Source organism: Capricornis sumatraensis, chromosome 13 (genome assembly GCF_032405125.1).
Source record: "Capricornis sumatraensis isolate serow.1 chromosome 13, serow.2, whole genome shotgun sequence".
NCBI lineage: Eukaryota > Metazoa > Chordata > Mammalia > Artiodactyla > Bovidae > Capricornis > Capricornis sumatraensis.
Window position 1 is genome coordinate 85080877 of NC_091081.1, and position 21033 is coordinate 85101909.

Consider the following 21033-nt stretch of genomic DNA (forward strand, 5'->3'; position numbering starts at 1 on the left):
AATACAGATAACTTCTTAAAAACTTATATAATCACATCTACTGCTCAAATGTATAGGGAATGTAATAAATTTCAGATCACAGTGAAATCATCAACTTTGAATTAACCACAGATTATCTCATTTTAAAGTCTTCAACTTTTTAAAATATTTGATAAGTATAACTTACCAGGGGAAAAATTAATAGAGAAAAGAAGTCTAAAATTTTCTCCTTAGAATTGATAATTAGGAAAACAACAGATATGGGTAGACAATAAGCAAATGAATATGGTTCTTGAAGGCTGAAGAATCTAGAATATACAACCGTTAAATTAGTTCAGGGTTTTTATTAGAGATTAGAAATTTAAACAGAACTTAAGCATCACTATGTTGTCCATTTACCCAAAAGTATCTTCTATAGCATACTATTAACAGTGATATTCTCAGTTATCTGAATTTTTTGAAATATAAAGTTACTTCTAAGCAAATAGCAATTACCATATCAAAGTATTAACATATACTATCTTGATCCTGTAATTAGGCGAAGGAAACTTAGCCATTTAAAGCACACTGCTTCTTATACCTTTCATCAAATAGGAGCAAAATATGTGCCAATTGAAATATAGTGAAAGTAAGTTTTAAATAAAAACAAAACAAACAAGGCCCTGATTAAGAAAACATCACTTTTCCCTTGATCCTGACATTTTTTCTCACATGCCTCTGTTTGCATTATTCATAGGTTTTATCAGAGTTTTATTTCAGTGGGTTAATGATAAAACATTTCCTATTTGTTCCTGCCAAAGGGCTTGCTATTTCATTATTGCTCAGTGCTTTCACTGTCTCAATATGAGAAATGCCAAACATATGCCAATCGAAACACTCAACTGCTAACAGGCGCTGAATTTCCCAGATGCTAGAGTTCAATCAGGAACTTTCTGGTTTAATGAGACTTGCCTATTGTGATTCTGATATACATCATTACAGAATTTTATCCCATCTTCTCCAAAGAACTAGCATCAAAAGAACAAATTAAAGCAAAACTATGATAACTCCCCTCATGTTTATAATCTGTATGTCATAGATCAAAATTAGTTATGCTGACAGTATTTACCAAGGGCAATGCAGGACTTTTCTCATGTTGCAGTCAAATTTTATCAAAGATAAAAATAATATGCTGTATCCATATAGTTCTCTATATTAGTTATGCCAAAGGATGTTCATAACAATTACCTAACTGGATATTTGCAAAAACCCTCTAAGCAAAGTAGGAAAGATTTTTTCCCCCCCATTTAATAGACATGGACCCCAGAAAAATTAAGCGGCGTATACAAAGTCATGGTTAGTCATTGAAAGGGACAAAGCCAGATCAAAACTCATCTTGACCGGATAACCACGGCTCTCCCCATCAGGCTCGTCACCAAGGATACAGAGTTCACAGAGACTGAAACACATCAGCCTCCCTCTTACGACTGGGAGACAGCCCTACTCGCTGAAATTTTTTCTTTTAACGTTCAAAGCAAATGAATGTGTATTTTAGGTCTCTGCCTATATTCTCTGAGAGGAAATCATATCTCAACAGCAAACACAAAGATCAGTCTTAAATCTGGACCCAAGAACATGCCTCTAGTTAAGCATACAATCCCATTTTCTAATTTTAGAAACCACTGACGTTCAAATAATGTTTCACTTCCATTGTAAAAACTTGTTTGGTGGAGTCTAATACAATCCATGGAGACAGTTTTACTACAACTGTGAATTTGTTTTGTAAGTATGGCTGTCCTTCCTACCAAAGAGATATTAAAAGTCATTTGAGCTTTAGCTCAAGTGCAAATTTCCTATGAACAAGGCTAGTTAATGATGACTCAGAATTTCAGAAATACAAAGAGTTGTTTCATAGGTTACTTCACGTGGCACTAATTTCAAGTTAAATGATTTGACATTTTAAAACTGGCATTTGGTAGTTAGCTCTCAGGTACATTTCATGAACCCTCTTACGCCTCTCATCTTCCTGCTGACTAGGGAAGGTAAATGATATTCCTTGGCAAGTGGTGGGTGACGTTCTGTCCTTTGAGATAAAAAGATTTCCCATGTGTGGTTTTCAAGTCTGTTTGGAAACGGTGAAAGAAAAAAAAAAAAAAAGACAGTCCTGCTCTTGGATTATTTCTCAGGTATTTTAGAAATGATGCCAAGAGCACTCTCAATGTGTTTTCTCTAGGCAAACGGGTGTATCCATAGAAGTATGTATTTGTTTTTCACTCAACTTTTATTCAGTTCAGTTCAGTTCAGTCGCTCAGTCATGTCCAACTCTTTGAAACCCCATGAATCACAGCACGCCAGGCCTCCCTGTCCATCACCAACTCCCAGAGTTCACTCAGACTCACGTCCATCGAGTCAGTGATGCCATCCAGCCAGCTCATCCTCGGTCGTCCCCTTCACCTCCTGCCCCCAATCCCTCCCAGCATCAGAGTCTTTTCTAATGAGTCAACTCTTTGCATGAGGTGGCCAGAGTACTGGAGTTTCAGCTTTAGCATCATTCCTTCCAAAGAAATCCCAGGGCTGATCCCCTTACTAACCACCAGTATCTACAATGGCAACCCACTCCAGTGTGCTTCCCTGGAAGAGCCCATTGACAGAGGAGCCTGGTGGGCTACAGTCCATGCAGTCACAGAGTCAGACATGACTGAGGGACTCAGCATGTACATGACCAGTTTGTACACAGACTTTCAAAGATAAAAAAACCTTCCATTGAAGAGATGGAACAGCCTAGCTGAGAAGGTAGGACTAACAGTGATATGTTACCTTCTCTAGTATGGATTACTACAAAACAGAAAGGTGAAGGAGCACAGAGGATGATGGGACTAAGCCTGTCTCACCATTTTCAGCTGTTCCACAGAGGTGATACAATTTCAATTGATGGTTTCCAATAACATCTTCACAAATAGAAAATAAAGATTAATATGTAGGTAGCTTAAGGTTAGTCAGTTGACCAAGATAGTATTAAGGATAAAATTAGAAGTGCAGTAACATATAATAAGCAATTAAAAGTCAAAGGACTGTAAAGGATCATTACAATAAATTCAACGTCTGCTACTGCTACTGCTAAGTCACTTGAGTCATGTCTGACTCTGTGTGACCCCACAGATGGCAGCCCACCAGGCTCCCCCATCCTTGGGATTCGCTAGGCAAGAACACTAGAGTGGGTTGCCATTTCCTTCTCCAATGCATGAAAGTGAAAAGGAAAGGGAAGTCGCTCAGTCGTGTCCGACTCTTAGCGACCCCATGGACTGCAGCCTACCAGGCTCCTCCGTCCATGGGATTTTCCAGGCAAGAGTACTGGAGTCCGGTGCCATTGCCTTCTCCAAATTCAACCTCTAGGTAGAAGGAAAGTTGTCTTAATGAAGGCAACCCAAATGCCCATGGACAGATGCATGCATAAAGAAAATGTGGTATATTTAGACAATGGTGTATTAGCCAAAAAATGAAGGAGGAGTCAGGAAGAGGGACAGAGAAAGGAATTAAGCCCTAAAATGGTGTGTCATCGGGCAGACTCTTGTGCAGGGAACTTTGGCTCATTCCCAAGGGGAACTATGCAGACAGCCCTAAGACTGTCCTCGTTGGGAAAGGGGTAGCGGGTGAGGGGTTGGAGGGAGGGGCAGTTAGAGAACCCACCGCCCCCACCCTTGTTACTCATCAAAGACTACCCTAGGAAGGTGTAAATTCCCAGGCTTGGCTGGGACAGCTGACCGCCACATGGTGAAGTTTCTGAACAGAGTAGCCGCATTTCTTACCGGATCTTTTTCAGGAGAGTTATTTCCAGAGTCCATTTCAGTAATATTTAAGTACATATTAGGTCTTAAACAGAAAGCTTCAAGTCTCTGGTGGACACATAACAATGTATTAGCATACATTACAAAGTTTTTACAAAGATGTATAAGATATGGATTTCAGAAATTTTCTAGAGATTAGAAACACTTCACTACGAATCAAGATGTGAGAGTGTCGTGTCAAACAGTTAAATCAAACTGCATGTAATGATGGAGTCAACTTCAGACCTATAGAGCAAATAAAAGACTACCACCACCAGGGAGGCCTTGGGTTGACTGCTCTCTGCTCAGATGTCACTCCTACTCGCCTGACAGGTCACTAGTACTAAAACTGAGAGAACAGTATGTGGAACTGAGTGTGACGAAAAGTCTTCCTATTTATGTAATACTGGAGTGGGTAGCCTATCCCATCGCCAGCGGATCTTTCCAACCCAGGAATCGAACCAGGGTCTCCTGCATGGCGGGCGGATTCTTTACCAACTGAGCTGTCAGGAAAGCTCATATGTAATTTCAAGACTCCCGACTCCCTTAATGATCGAGTGATCTGATGCTTGTAATATGCATTGGTAAATGTTCCCCTTTACAGAGTAGTCCCTGGAACATACATACAAATGAGATTCTATTAATATTCCAGTTTACAGGGTGAATAGTCCAAGCAGAAAATAGGATAGTGAATATGCACACGGGAATACAAATTGCAAAAATGAGTTACTAATTTTCCTGGGTATAAACATCACTGGTCAAACCAATGTCTGAAAAGGATATTCTATTTCCTATCTGTAACAAGCAGAATATAATTTAGACGAGGTTTTTAAAAGCATTAGAAACAGAAAAGAAGAGCTGCAAAAGAATATGAACAAAATAAGAACAATGAATGAAAACGGATTTTTCCCTAAATATAGTCATTCAGAGATGAGGCTCTTTCTTAAAAATCATCAGTCCTGTTTAGAAAATGGAGCAATTCTTGGCATTTCCTCCTTTTTCTTCTTCATTTTCTTAATTATTTATGTAAATTAAAAATTTCATTGAAGTACAACCATATACAAAGAAGTATACAACTTACAAGTGCATGACACCCATATGGCAGCCCTCAGATTATTCTGTCTTTGCTGAGGGCAAACCGACCTCACGTGAGAGCTCTTAGCCAGTCCTTTTAACACATATCTGTGAACAAACTGAAGAAATGGATCATTTCTTTTCTTGGTGTTTTCTACAATCCTTGACTATTTCTTTCATTGCAGAAACTTTCAGACTAAGTTACTAATTCACTTAACAGCTATTAATTAAACACTTAATATGTATTCAGCAGCAGGTACGTGGTGATAGACCTTAGGGTTTAGTGGAAGACACAGATAAGACAAAATCTAACATGCAAATTCATGATTATAAAATGTGAAATGTACAAAAAAAAAAAGAGATGATGTTACAGTCAAGAATAACAGGGTATCCCACCAAGAAAGAGTGATTAAAGACTAAATTGGAGATGAGTCGAAAACTTGAATTAAAAGAACCCAGTCATGGGAAGAAAGAAGGAAAGAACATTTTAAAAAAAGGAACAGAATAAACAAAATACCTAAGTCTGGATTGTTCCACAAACAAAACAGATGACTAGGCTGCAGTGATCAAAGGCAGGAGTTAGAAACCAAAGCCAGAGACCGGGCCGTGGCTATCTAGGTTAAGAATAATGATCAAAACTGCTAAGTGCAATGTAAAGGAAACACAGGGTTTTTAGCAAGGAAGTGAAGAGACAATTTATGCTCTAATTAGTTGACTCTGACTGCTCTATTAATAGGTGGCAAGAGAGAAAGCAAAATACCAGTGAGTTAGTGCCGGCACACAAGCAATAGAAAATGTACTCTGATGGCAAATCAACCACTGTGTGGAATAACTGGTTATAGGAGTGTTGGAGGGGACAGAACAAAAGATCAATCAGGCTTCTATTTCAGCTATCAGGTAGCATGACATATCATTTACTGAAACTGAGAAGATCCGTGGAGAAACAGGTTTCCACAGGGAAAAGCAAGAGTTTAGTACAAAACATATTAAGTTAGAGACGTCTGAGACACATCCATGTGGATTTGCCAGCTAAGTAAATTTGGACAAACGAAAAAGAAGCACTGAAGAGAGATCCAAGCCAGATGTATAAACGTGGGAGTTATTAGCATATAGTTTTTAAAGCCTTGGAATGTAATAAAGAGAAGACAAAGAGAACTCAGTGTGGAACCATGAGGAACCTCAATATTCAGAATTTGGTCAGATTCAAGCCAAAGACAGCTAAGCAGAAAGGACCACACATGTAAAAGGAAACTCAAATTGTCAAAAAGAAAAAAAGAATATGTTTCACCAAGTAGAGGTATGATGAACAATGCCAGTGTCAAATGCTGGTAAGTGGTGAAGGAAGACAGGACGAAAGAAACATCTAAGTGAGCTTGGCAACATTCAAAGTTACTGGAGACTCTGACAAGGATGCGGCAACAGGGAGAGAAACCAGTGGAGTTCAGGTTGCTGCTGCTGTTGTTCAGTCGCTCAGTCGTGTCTGACTCTTTGCAGCACGCCAGGCCTCCCCGTCCAGCACCAGTTCCTGGATCTCACTCAAACTCATGCCCATTGAGTCGGTGATGCCATCCAACCATCTCATCCTCTGTCGTCCCCTTCTCCTCCTGCCTTCAATCTTTCTCGGAATCAGGGTCTTTTCAAGTGAGTCAGCTCTTCACATCAGGTGGCCAAACAACTGGAGATTCAGTTGCAGCATCAGTCCTTCCAATGAATATTCAGGGTTGATTTCATTTAGGATTGACTGGTTTGGTCTCCTTCCTGTCCACGGAACTCTCAAGAGTCTTCTCCAGCACCACAATTTAAAAGCATCAATCCTTCACTGTTCACCCTTCTTTATGGTCCAACTCTCACACCCATACATGACTCATGGAAAAACCACAGCTTTGACTAGACAGACCTTTATCCACAGTGATGTCTCTGCTTTTTAATACACTGTCTAGGTTTGTCGTAGCTTTCCTTTCAAGAAGCTAGCATCTTTTAATTTTGTGGCTTCAGTCACTCTCTGCAGTGATTTTGGAGTCCAAGAAGATAAAATCTGACACTGTTTCCTCTTTTAAAACCCTTCTTCATTAAGTTACGCAATGAAGACTTCACCACAACAAGGCTGTGATCTATGAAGGGGGGAGTTCAGGTAAGATCTTTAAAAGGGTGGATATTACTAAAAAATGATTGTGGATAAAGAAAAAGAGAAAGGTTAATGATTCAAGGGGGAGGTAACTAGCTGAAGAAGCATCGTCTTTGATAAGTCAAGATGTGGGGGCCCAGAGCAGGTCTAATGATCTTGGTATCAGACAGTAAGAAGGATGGTATGTTTCTAAAGAAACAAGTGAGAAGGAGACAGTGCTCTGTGCTGTGAATCTCAGTAAAGTATTCAGCAAAGTGGTCAGCCAAACGGAAAGAGGTAGAGAAGGGATGGGGGGCATGGTGGTGTCGGGCCAAATAACCAAGGTCCAGGTATAAACTGGTGCTTACACAAAGTGGTAACTCTTACTTGCTTAGGAATTCCAGGTAATATTTATTAACAGGAATGACAGAGCAATCTTCAGATTGTAACCTTATGCTATCTTCTGTTTATTCAAATGCTTACTAAAAAACAACAAACCCCTCCCCCCACAAAAACCTCAAAACTTCATGAGAACATAAAGTGAAAAAACAGATTAGCAAAGACATTTAAAGTCATGAACTTGCTTGGACAAAGCAAGTTCATTAAAAAAAAAAAAAAAAAAAGCATGTGGAAGAGCAGCTGAAGCAAAGTGAATAAATAGTGAACTATGGGCTTCCCTTGTAGCTCAGTTGGTAAAGAATCTGCCTGCAGTGCCGGAGACCTGGGTTCGATTCCTGGGTTGGGAAGATTCCCTGGAGAAGGAAGTGGCAACCCACTCCAGTATCCTTGCCTGGAAAATCTCATGGACAGAGAGCTGCAGTCCATGGGGTCGCAAAGAGTCGGGTACGACTGAGCGACTAACACTATGCAATTCAGAGTGAATAAAGGTAGAAGAAGTAAAGGGCTGGGGAAGAGTGAGAAAGAGAATGAGTGAAGTTAAAATTACTTCACTCTTGTGAGCATATGTGCTGTTGTCAATGACAAGAATGTTTGTGTTTGTAATTTTGGAGAGAGACAAGTTTCTGCTGATGATAAAAATGCAGTCTAATTCTGTCATCTGTATTTAGAACAGAATGAAATAAAAGTTCATTGGAGATGGGATAATGAAGAAACTAAGATTGAGGGTGTGCATCTCTGTGCGTGTACTCAGCCACGTCCAACTCTTTGTGATCCCAGGGACTGCAGCCCTCCAGACTTCTCTGTCCATGGATTTCCCAGACAAGAATAGTGGGTTACCACTTCCTTCTCCAAGGGATCTCCCCGACTCAGGGAACATACCAGGATTCATCTCTTGCATCTCCAGCATTGGCAGGTGGATTTTTTACCACTCCACCTATCCACATAAACAGTGAATTCCCAAGAAAGCTGACAGAAGCTGGAGCGGAGAATAAAGGGGGGAGAATGAAATCTTCTGCAAGGGGAAATACAGGTTGGGAGGACAAGGTTAGCAGATGACAGGATCAACCTGGAGGAGAGCCTGGTAGAGCCAAGTGGCATAAAGCTCAAAAGTCGTAACAGGAGGCAAGGGGTCTGGTCTGGCCGGTGCCCTGGAGAACGTCCATCTTGGCTTCAGTACCTGACTCTGAGGAGCACCTGTGAAACTAAACAGCCTCGCCTGGAGAGGCCTCAGGGAAAACAGGAAGTCCTACTCAAGGCCAGGTGGTGGCAGAAATGTTCTGAAGCAAGACTGGAGTTTAACAATGGAGTCTGCTGTTCATGGAAAAAGAATTCCAAAAGCAGAATGATTAGATTATTAGGGAAGATGCTGGAATATAATTATCTGGAGGACTTTGTAGTAAGGGAGTAATCTTAGCTACAACTATTATATATTCAACTCAAAATTATTCACCTCCTTCTACGCGCAAGGGACTGTGCTTTTAACAAGTTTTTCAGTTGTAAGCAATCAAGAACCAAGTAGCAAAGGAACATAGTCTGGTGTACAGCTCAGATGTCCTGACACCAATGCAAACAGTAGGAAATTATTTCCAAAAATCAATAATATCTACAAATATTTATGGAAAGATGAATTTAAAATGGCCTCTACAGTAATATAAAACATGTTTTAAATCAATTCTAGTATTATTTTGAAGTACATCAAATAAAATTAATTCATTTCTAATCAAACCACTAAAATATTTTTTAAAGCAAGACTTTACTGAGAGGCAAAATTTAAAAATTAATATGTGTACACATACACACACACACACACCCCTCAGCTTTTAGACTAACTGTATTAATCAAATCTTACCCTAAAGGAAACCAGACAGAAGTTTACACAAATTAACTGGGTACAGAAAAACTTAGACATTATCTAACTGCAAGGAGATCAACCCAGTCAATCCTAAAGGAAATCAACTGATGTTGAAGCTCCAACACACTGGCCACATGATGCGAAGAGCCGACTCAGTGGAAAAGACCCTGATGCTGGGAAAGACTGCAAGCAACAGGAGAAAGAACAGCAGAGGATGAGATAGTTGGATGGCATCGCTGACTCAATGGATAGGAATCTGAGCAAATTCCAGGAGATGCTGAAGGACAGGGAAGCCTATGACTTAGCAACCAATCAACAACAATAATATATACTTTTACATGTTCCAGCAACATTGTGCAGAAGGACACTATCTGTAATTACGATATAATGCGTGTATTATGGCTCACAATGAAAAAACCCTTGACACCACCTACACAGAAATCAAGACAATCGAACACTGAAACATTCCTTTTTCCCAAAGTGAAACTGTTCAAAACTAGATGAGCAGCAAGGCCCTACTGGACAGCACAGGGAACTCGACTCAACAGTCTGCAATAACCCCCATGGGAAAAGAATCTGAGAAAGAATGGATATGTGTATACATATAACTGAAGCACTCTGCTGTACACCTGAAACTAACACATTGTAAATCAACTCTACCCAATATAAAATAAAAATTAAATGAAAAAAAAAGTTCAGTACGGTTCCAGCCTGGAGAATTCTGAAGGCATTTAAAATTAATAGGAAATGCTGCTGCCCTGACACTGAACCCCACGTTCTGAACGGACCAGCCGCTGTCGGACACCATCGCACGGTCTCACAGCAGGGAGGTGAACACAGACCAGCGACGGGAGCTCGCGTCCTTCCTGGGTGGCACAAGCTTTCCTGATTCTGGCTGCAGGCTCGCCGAGCCAGCTACGCATGTTCCCTGCAGGAACCTCCCCAACCCAGCCAGGTCACAGAGCGAGGAGCGTGGATTCCACAGCTGAGAAGGTGCTGTGGGATAACAACATGGGTCTTCCCACTCCGGGCTCCCCTTGTGGCTCAGCTGGTAAAGAATCCTGCAATGCGGGAGACCTGGGTTCGATCCCTGGGTTGGGAAGATCCCCTGGAGAAGGGAAAGGTTTTTGACTCCAGTATTCTGGCATGGAGGATTCCAGGGACCGTATACTCGATGGGGTCGGACACTTTCACTTCACTTCACTTCACTTCTCACTCCCCTGAAGCTGCCACAGCGCAAGTCCTTATCAAACTTTCTCTTGTTTCCTCAGTTGCAACTTAGGAGGTAATTTGGAATCAAACCCTGAAGGGAGCTTCAAGAGCAGCAACATTTGTAATTATTGCCCAGTTTTCTACAAAAATACAAATTTCTGACTTGGGCACAATCACCATAAATAATCTATACATTACACAAGCGTTTAAAAATATCTCTCGTAGGGCTTCCCTGGTGGCTCAGTGGTCAAGAATCCGCCTGCCAACGCAGGAGACCCCGGCTTGATCCCTGACCCACGTAGATCCCCCATACCACGGGGCAACTAAGCAAACGCACCGCAACACCGCAACTACTGAGGCTGTGCTCTCCAGCAGGAGGCGCCGCGACTACTGAGCGCATGCGCCCCAGAGCTCGTGCCCTGCAAGGGAAGAAGCCACTTGCAACGAGAAGCCCAGAGACTGCAGTGAAGGGTAGCCCCCGTTCGCTGAAACTAGAGGAAAGCCCTCACATAAAGACCCACAACAGCCTCTTTGGATTGCTGCTCCTTATTTCAAAAGTTGTACTTGCTGATCTGAGGACTGAGGTTCACTCTTCTTCACTGTGACTCTTATGCCATCATCTTCACTAAACAGTTTATCATGTGGAATCTCAGAGATAATGCCACTTACAACATAGCCTGAATTTTCTCAAACATTCCAGGATATCGAGTACTATTTCACGTATTTTCATGGATTTTTAAGCAAAGTCTTTAATCTTCCTATTTTCAAATATTGATAAAATTCCTAGTTGAAAAATACAGAGTTCAGGAAGTGCGCTCGGCGGCCCCGCGGATCTGTCTCTTGCTTCAACAGTGCTTGGACGGAACAGACCCAGGGACGCCCCTTGCTCCAGCCTCCGACCACCCTCCAACCTTTTTTCCAGTCGCAACCTCCGGAGTCAATCACTCAGCTGTCCGCGATCACCGGGACCAGCCACCATTTTTGAACTCCTCATTATTACCGACCAATCATGAGCTCCCAGATTCGTCAGAATTATTCTACCGAGGTGGAGGCTGCCGTCAACTGCCTGGTTAACATGCAACTGCGGGCCTCCTACACCTACCTCTCTCTGGGCTTCTATTTTGACCGTGACGATGTGGCCCTGGAAGGAGTGGGTCACTTTTTTCGCGAATTGGCCAAGGAGAAGCGCGAGGGCGCGGAGCGTCTCTTGAAACTGCAAAACCAGCGTGGCGGCCGCGCCCTCTTCCTGGACGTGCAGAAGCCATCTCAAGATGAGTGGGGTAAAACCCAGGACGCTATGGAAGCCGCTCTTCTCGTAGAGAAGAACCTGAATCAAGCCCTGCTGGATCTGCATGGCCTTGCTTCTGCCCGCGGAGACCCCCACATCTGTGACTTCCTGGAGAACCACTTCCTAGATGAGGAAGTGAAACTCATCAAGAAGCTGGGTGACCACCTGACCAACCTCCCTAGGCTGGCTGGTCCCCAGGCTGGGTTGGGCGAGTATCTCTTCGAAAGGCTTACCCTCAAGCACGACTAGGAGCTTCTGGAGACCAGTGGCCATTGAAGAACCCACCTAACATCAGGGCTGCCTGAAGCCCCTCTCTGCAGCCACTAGGCAGCTTTTTAACACCCTGGAGCCCTCTCTCAAGCCTTGGACCAAATGGAAACAATAAAGCTTTTTGCAGCCAAAAAAAAGAAAGAAAGAAAAATACAGAGTTCAAAACTCCTCTACTGGAAGAGGCAAGTGGTAAGTTATATGAACATTCTGAACTCCAAAATGTTTCTGTTACTAGAATACTCCCTATAGAGGGAATGAAAAATACAAGTGTTATATTTGTGCTATCTAGGTTGGTCATAGCTTTTCTTCCAAGGAGCAAGCGTCTTTTAATTTCATTTGCAGTGATTTTGGAGCCCAAGAAAATAAAGTCTGTCACTGTTTCCATTGTTTCCCCATCTATTTGCCATGAAGTGATGGGACTGGATGCCATGACCTTCATTTTTTGACTATTTTTTAACTTCATTTTTAGACTTTGTTTTTTTATTATTTCATAACTAGAAATAACACATATATTACATGGAGATTTCTGCAACAAAATTTAACAGTGGCTATCTCTTGTATGTAGGTATTAGTGTGATCTTTACTCTCTTCTAATTTTCTAGATTTTTACACATTTAAACAAAGTGAAAATATTTTTACAATCATAATTACAACACCGTTTTAAAATGATGACTTTGTTTTGAGAACAATATATTTAAGAACACTGTAAGTAGAGTAAGAAAGTAATACATTCTTGGAAAACAGAAATCAGTTTTACATTATAAAACCTGATCACATGTTCTGTTTTTCATCATTCAGAATATTTTTTCAAATGGTTTCAATATAATAAAGCCTTAAATGCTTTGCTCTAAGCATTCTTGATTTGATTTTTCACACTGTGTATTTTAAGGACTGTTCATCTGATTGCATTTTGTTCATTTAAACTCATCTCATCAAAATGCAAAATTTTAAGAGCTATTTTATCTCCGAAAAGACATTTAAGTCTAATTTATATCCCTATTTTTCTTAGAAAAAGCAAAACAAATTTTACTAAAAGTAAATGAACTTAAGCTCCAAAAGTTCAAGGCTGACACAGAGGTAAGTTAAACATCATGAGACTTTAAAGCACTCTGGCCTTCAATTCTTATTCAAAAAGTTTATTTACCTGCATATTATCAGCACTCTACAGAACTTTTCCTCTCCCTTAGAATCTCATATTCCATATTCTTCTTTAACACAATGAACAGTGACCCATTTCCTAGAAAACAGGTGGTAACCTGCTATAATCCTCTAATTTACCTGGACCTTGATCCCAACTTCATTCTTCCCAATTTTTCAGTGTCTAGTGCTGGTCATGATTTCCTCAAGATTCTTTCTTGATCAAGATTGTACAGTATGGTCTTCAGCTTCTGCTGTTATCTGCATAATAGATTTTGAGCTTGCTTGCTCCCAATACAGTTTAGAGCTCCACCATGAACTGCATATACCAGCAGACTCACCATGCTCATAGACTTTCTTCCATTTGAGAACGCTTTGTCCTAGAACTCTCCTTCTGTCTTATATTGAGAACACAGCCTGTCCTGTTCACCATTCCCCTCTTTCTCTTGCCCTGTGATTTCAATTCCATCAAATCTCTAATTTAGTTTCAAGACTGTGATTTTAAACAAACTAATTCCTCTACCTAAAACATCCTTTAGAGTCTACCATTCACCAGAATGAGCAAATACTTAGTTGTACTCAAGACAATTTTTATTGAAATTTATAGTTGATTTACAATGTTGTGCTCATCTCTGCTATACAGCAAAGTGACTCAATTATATAGACATCCTTTTTTTTAAACCTTATTTTCCATTATGGTTTATCACATGAGATTGAATACAGTTGCCTGTGCTATACAGTAGGACCCTGTTTATCCATCCTATATATCTGCTAGGGCTTCCCTGATGGCTCAGAGGTTAAAGCATCTGCCTGTAATGCGGGGGACCAGGGTTCGATCCCTGGGTCAGGAAGATCCCCTGGAGAAGGCAATGGCAACCCACTCCAGTATTCTTGCCTGGAGAATCCCATGGATGGAGGAGCCTGGTGGGCTATAGTCCACGGGGTCACAAAGAGTCGGACACGACTGAGAGACTTCACTTCACTTCACTATATCTGCTAATCCCAAATTTCCAGTGCTTCTCTCCCCAGCCACTCCCCGCTGGCAATCACAAGTCTGTTCTCCATGTTTCTGAGTCTGCTTCTGTTCTGTAGATGAGATCATTTGTGTCATAGTTTAGATTCCACCTGTACGTGACATCGTACAGTATCACTTTCTCTGATTTACTTCACTCAGTATGATGACACTCTCTAGTTGCATCCGTGTAGCTGCAGACGGCATTGCTTCACTCTCTTTTATGACCGAGCGGTATTCCATTGTATGCACGCGCCACGTGTTCACTGCCCATTCTTCCACTGGTGGACATTCAGCTTGTCTCCATGTCTTGGCTACTGTGAACATGCTGCTATGAACATACGGGTGCAGGCACCTTTTTGAATTATAGTTTTCCATATGTCCAGGAGTGAGATTGTTGAATCATATGGCAATTCGATTTTCAGTTTTCTGAGGAACCTCCATTCCTACCAACAGTGTAGAAGGGCTCCCTTTTCTCCACATCCTCTCCAGAATTTGCTATTTGTAGACTTGTTAATGATGGACATTCTGACTAGTGAGCTTCCCCAATGGATCAGAAGGATAAAGAATCCATCTGCAATGCTGGAGATACAAGAAATGTCGGTTCGATCCCTGGGTCAGGAAGATCCTTTAGAGAAGGAAATAGCAACCTACTCCAGTATTCTTGCCTGAAAAAATCCCACGGACGGAGGAACCGAGCAGGCTACAGTCCACAGGGTTGCAAAGAATGGGACGTGATTGAAGGACTAAGTACACATTTTGACTGGTGTTAAGGTGGTTCCTCGTGGTTTGATTTGCATTTCTTTAATAATTGGTGATCTTGGGCATCTTTTCGTGTGCCTACTGGCGATCTGTGTGTCTTCTTTGAAGAAATGTCTACTAAGGTCTTCTGCCCATTTTTCGATTGGGTTGTTTGCTTTTCTGGTGGTTGACTTATATGAACTATTTGTATATTTTGGAGATTAAGCCTTTGTCTGTAAACACTCAATTTAATCATCTCTTCCCTAGTGACTTCTAATCCCTGAAGTGGAATATATGAACATGTGCTTACTTCCTTCTCTAGGTAAAACCTACACAACACACACATTCACTTGTGTGTATGTGAAAACGCACACACACGCACACACAGAAGTGAGTTATTTAGCTTATATTGGAATTTGTTTACATGTCTTTCTTCCCTACCAGACTGTAAGCTCATAAGGCCTGACATATCTCACTGTTCTATATACACCCACTACTTCCCCTAGACAGGCAATGGCCCATATTATATTCTCCATAGGTCTGTTGGATGAATTAAAATATGGCCTATCTGGAAACTTATCTTCATTTTTAGGCAACTTCCTTGGTATAATACATCTTCCTTTAACAGGTATTTGTGAGGCAGGCTAAAGAGTCTGGAGTTTATATGATGGTCTTTGGGAGACACTGCACTTCCAAAGCCAGGAGCTACCACATCATACGGTCCTTTGGGGAGCTTAGAAATATCATCAGGGTAGGATTGAGAATTGAGAGCAATTTAGCTACTACGAAACCTACCCTACAGAAACAAGACTCCATAGTAAGATGACGATAACATGAGATGGAGAGGGGAAAAAAAATTACATAAGATGCCCACAATACGTGTCAGGAACAGGCAAGAAAAGGTTTGACAGCCGCCCTGCCTCAGGCAACTGAAAATGCACATGGCACTGTATGAGATGATAAATGAAGTGAAGTAACGAGGGGAGGCCACTTTCCCAGAGAAACTATATACGCAAGTGCTCAGCTGTGCTCACTTGCTTCAGTCATGTATGTACATATGCATGTCTACGCATACACATGTGGTGGCGGTTTAATTGCCAAGTCATGTCTTTGTGACCCCATGGACTGTAGTCTTCCAGGCTCCTCTGTCTGGAATTCTCCAGGCAAGAATACTGGTGTAGGTTGCCATTTCCTTCTTCAGGGGATCTTCCTGACCCAGGGATTGAACTCCCGTCTCCTGCTTGGCAGGTGGATTCCTTACCGCTGAGCCATCAGGGAAGCCCCATATAACTGTTTATACTTTGGAGGATACAAATGGAGAAGAGGAAGGTCAAGCATCTTAGCTGGCTGATGAATCTGTGGCTCAGGTAGGTGCCACAACTGCAGCAAGCTCCTGAGGGCTCATTAGAGCAGGGCCTTTCCTACTCCTTCAAAGGGTCCTCCCCGCCCTCCAGGCCCGAGACACCTATTACTCACAGGTAATAAAAATACAGTGGAATGCCAAGCACAGGTGCTGGACTGAGCACATTACTATTCCATGTTCCTTGGGTACGAGGATGGAGTCACTGCTAGAAATGACTCTTCCTAGAAAGAGCCCAAAGTGGGGCCACAGGTTCAATGAAGGTGTCACCGCTAAGTTAAGATGCTGTCACAAAGGCTAATAAGAAGAAGATTAAATGTATTACAAAGAGGGCTGAGACTAATATAAATTTCCTTTCCCCAAAAGAATACCAAGCATTTGAGATATAAGAGGTTAAGTGAAGGGCAAAAGAGATGGTTAGACTCATTTATAAGTGATTTACTTCTGAGGAGAGATTGTGAGAGATTACATAACTTAGAATGAAGAGTAAAATATTCAAGGCAGTTTTCTGTAATTAATGAAAAAGTGGAAATGGATATTAAATTTCTAACTCATCAGCATCATGACCCAGACAAGAAAAAGAAGCCAGTTTTCACTTTTGCTGAGCAACTTCTTATGTAATTTAGAGATCTTCATATACAAAGTGAAAGTGAAAGTGAAGTCGCTCAGTCATGTCCGACTCTTTGCGACCCCATAGACTGTAGCCTACCAGGCTCCTCTGTCTGTGGGATTTTCCAGGCAACAGTACTGGAGTGGATTGCCATTTCCTTCTCCAGGGGATCTTTCCAACCCAGGGCTTGAAACCAGGTCTCCCGCATTGTAGACAGATGCTTTACTGTCTGAGCCACCAGGGAAGGTTTTAAAAAGTTTTTCCAACTAACACAGTTGGGTAAGGTAACGAAAATGAGTTTAAATGAACTATCTACACAGTTTTCTTCAATTTACTTTTGGAATATTGCTATGATAGGGTTGGTCAAAATTGTGATGCAAAAATTGGCAAAAAATTATCAAAGGAAGGAAAACTATGCCTTCTCAGAGTTAAGTAGACCTTACTCATAAAGAGTTGTAAAAGAAAAAGTTTAAACAGACTTAGCTAAAAATTTAAATCATTTCTTTCTAAACACAAAGTACAACCACTACAGTTGAGTCACTTAAATCCCCGGTGGGTTGTCTCTTGTCTATAAAACAGAAACAAACATATAAATTTCTTTGATGACATTATTATTTCACACACTATATAACCATCTGTGAAGAGGGCACTGTAGCACAGAACTATGAGATTACGTATGTAAAACAGGGCTTGCAGGAGGAAGTCTTGTCATTCTACAAAGTCCTAAATTCTCTATAGATTTTAAAAATGTGTAAGAATTAGCCTTAGATACTTTTAAATGGCAAGCAAAGTATATTAGAATAAAACACATGTCCCTACGACTCCAAACACATCAAATCTGAATACATTTTATGTAGCACGTTGTCAATATTCTATCTACAGAAATTAAGAATCATAAGGATAACATATCCTCATTATGATCCCTGTATTTTTTTTCACATGGTTTATTCTGTCATTTAGATAGTCTAAGTGTCCCTGAAGGAAAAGATGTTATGAATAGAAATCCATTTCTAGGGCCAAGATCAAGTTCAAATCTGCATAACAATGTCTGAATTGCTTTGTCTCTCTTAATACCAGAGTCACAGCTCTTCAATTCACCTCTCCTTGTCTTTTAGTAAACAGAATCCAACTTAGTTATTGAGGCTTCCCACCTGAATACACTGACAGCCCAAAGAGTAAAGAATCTGGCTGCAATGCGGGACAGCTGGGTTCAATCCCTTGGTTGGGAAGATTCCCCTCGAGGAGGAAATGGCAACCCACTCCAGTATTCCTGCCTGGAAAATCCCAGGGACAGAGGATCCTGGTGGGCTACAATCCACGGTGTCATAAAGAGTCAGACACAACTGAGCGACTTTCACTATTCACTATCACTCAGAATTTCTCTGTTTATGCTTTCCCTCTCCCAGAGTTATCCTTCTTTTTCTACAAGCCCCATCACCTCTATGAACATAATGACGGGTTTCCACCATCCAAATGGAAAGAGATGCCAATTAAGCAAGTTATCCTATAAAGCAAAGAAGAAAGAAAAATGAAGAAAGCCATGCCAGCCTATAATCTGCCACCGATACTCTGAAACCTTCAGAAAGCTCCACTTACTGAAGCTGGAGTGGAGTTTCGTGGTTAAAGCTGACCGCATATATACCTCTCTGGGCAGAGAACACAGAATACCGTGTGCTTCCCTGCACAGGCCTCCCTGTCCATCACCAACTCCCGGAGCTTGCTCAAACTCATGTCCATAGAGTCGTTGATGGCATCCAACCATCTCATCCTCTGTTGTCCCCTTCTCCTCCTGCCCTCAATCTTTCCCAGCATCAGCGTCTTTTCCAAATGAATCAGTTCTTCGCATCAGGTGGCCAAAGTATTAGAGGTTCAGCTTCAGCATCAGTCCTTCCAATGAATATTCAGAACTGATTTATTTTAGGAACGACCAGTTTGATCTCATTGCAGTCCAAGAGTCTTCTTCAACACCAAAAGCATCAGTTCTTCAGAGCTCAGCTTTCTTTATAATCCAACTCTCACCTCCATACACGACTACTGCTTGACCTTACCCAACACCAAGTGAATTCATTTCCCTCATGCACCACACTTCTCCTATCACTGGGTGGCTGTATCTAATTCTTCTATGTTCTTCACACTGAAAATTCTCTGATTCCATTTGTTGATTCCATCAATATTTACTCAGTCTCCCCCTAAATCAGGCAGAGTACTGGCACTGGTGTACACAAAATTATTTTCCAACTTATTACAATTTGATTCTTCTCTTTTTCTATTAGCTGTTTTTTTTATTGTGTAAATATGAATAATAATAAGATGTAACAAATGCCCAGTGAATGTTAGCAATTATTTTTGTAGCTTCATCCCACGGGAACCACACTGAGCATTTCATGAGTGTTACTATTTAATTATCACATCAGGCTTATGATCTCAATATTAACGTCAATACCAGAGACAGAAGCTGGGTTTAGACAGATTGTAACTAACCCTATGTCATGTCAATACAAAATGCAGAAGTCAAGACTCACATCCAGTTAGCCTGACTCTTTATTTGCAGAAAAATAAGACAGAATGTCATAAGTTCAGTAAACAAAATATACAAAGATGTGAATTTGGGGGGATGTTGCAGGGCTTCCCTGCTGGTTCAAATGGTAAAGAATCTACCTGCAATACAGGATACCTGGGTTCAATCCCTGGGTTGAAAAGATGCCCTGGAGAAGGCCAGGGCAACCCACTCCAGGATTCTTGCCCAGAGAATTCCATGGTGAGAGGAATCTGGGGGATTCCAGTCCATGGGATAGCAAAGAGTCAGGCAGGACTGCATGGCTAACACTTTCACAGTAATGCAGGTTATCACTCTGGTGATAAAAAGCATTATAAGTAACTCAGATTTGATAATATCCTGACACCAGTATCTCAGAAGTTATTGCTTTCCAACAGTCAGCATGCTAAAAGAAGACGTTTCTGTTTCAGAAGGAAATTTACATATACCTAGTAACATAATCTGCGAGAAACTACTATAATGTTCTGATTGTAAGAAATCTGTTCATAGATGTCCATGGTGAGGGAAAGATATATATGATGGACAATACTTTTCTTCTGGAACGTTAAATCTACGGGCACTACTGACTATTGCATGACATAATTACCCACTGATTCAGGCTGGTCAGGGAGTGTCCTGGTGTCTCAGAAAAGAGACATGCACGGGGTGATCCTTTCCACTGTGACTATGAGTTAAAGGGGGTAAAGTCATCAGGGCTGGAAGTCACCGTGAGGGGCTAGAGACTGAGTTTTAATATTAGAGCTTATGCACATTCAATACCAAGAGGCAAACAGCGTTTTTAATCAAGTAAATGGATGACTCTTTTTTTTCCCCCTGAACCAGGAAGAGAAGCTCTGTAAAAGTGAATGTTTTTGAATGGAAGTAAATAGGAAAAAGAGAAAGAATACAGCAAAACATACCTGAAATATTAAAGCTTGCAATTTAAAGAATGGCTCTTATTTATAGAGTTCAGTTCAATTCAGTAAGCATTTGCTGAGTGCCTTATATATATACAGGATAGTGAAGAAGAAGTGAAGTGAAGTCGCTCAGTCGTGTCCAACTCTTTGCAATCCCATGGACTGTAGCCTACCAGCCTCCTCCATCCGTGGGATTGTCCAGGTAAGAGTACTGGAGTGGGTTGCCATTTCCTTCTCCTGGGGAAATTCCTGACCCAGGGATCGAACCCAGGTCTCCCACATTGCAGGCAGACGCTTTACCGTCTGAGCCACCAGGGAAGCCCATACAGGGTAGGCACTGTGGTAAAAAACCTTGGTGGTGCTGAAACAACCCTTGATATCAGTGCTTTGGGGATCTAAGAGTCATACAAAAGGTAAATCTCGCAGAGTGATCTATGCACTAAAGCAATCATGTCCAAGTGGAGGAAGTACGTGACTTAGTCATTCACTATTTTAGTAGAGAGGTACATTCAAGTAGAAACATAAATAGGCATACTTGAAGCATCCACTCAACTCTGAGGTTATGCCTGTCGCCAGCATGAAGACTAGCACTGCTTCTTGATCTGGTGGCAACTATCAGAAAAGGAAGCACAGCCTCCAAAACAAAAGACAGCCCTCCCCCCTTACAGAGAAACAGCAGCTTACCAATGATTGCTATTACTGCTGGTGGTGGGGTTTAGTCGCTCAGTTGTGTCCAGCT

The 21033-nt window shown here is 41.3% G+C and overlaps 1 protein-coding gene and 1 pseudogene across 1 annotated transcript in view; one reads left to right on the forward strand and one right to left on the reverse strand.

The window, feature by feature from the left end:
• The window catches only part of PRKN (parkin RBR E3 ubiquitin protein ligase), a 1204761-nt gene that overhangs the window by 1041198 nt on the left and 142530 nt on the right, over positions 1 to 21033 (reverse strand). The window lies entirely within an intron of this gene.
• Positions 11259 to 12094, forward strand: LOC138089850 (ferritin light chain pseudogene; annotated as a pseudogene).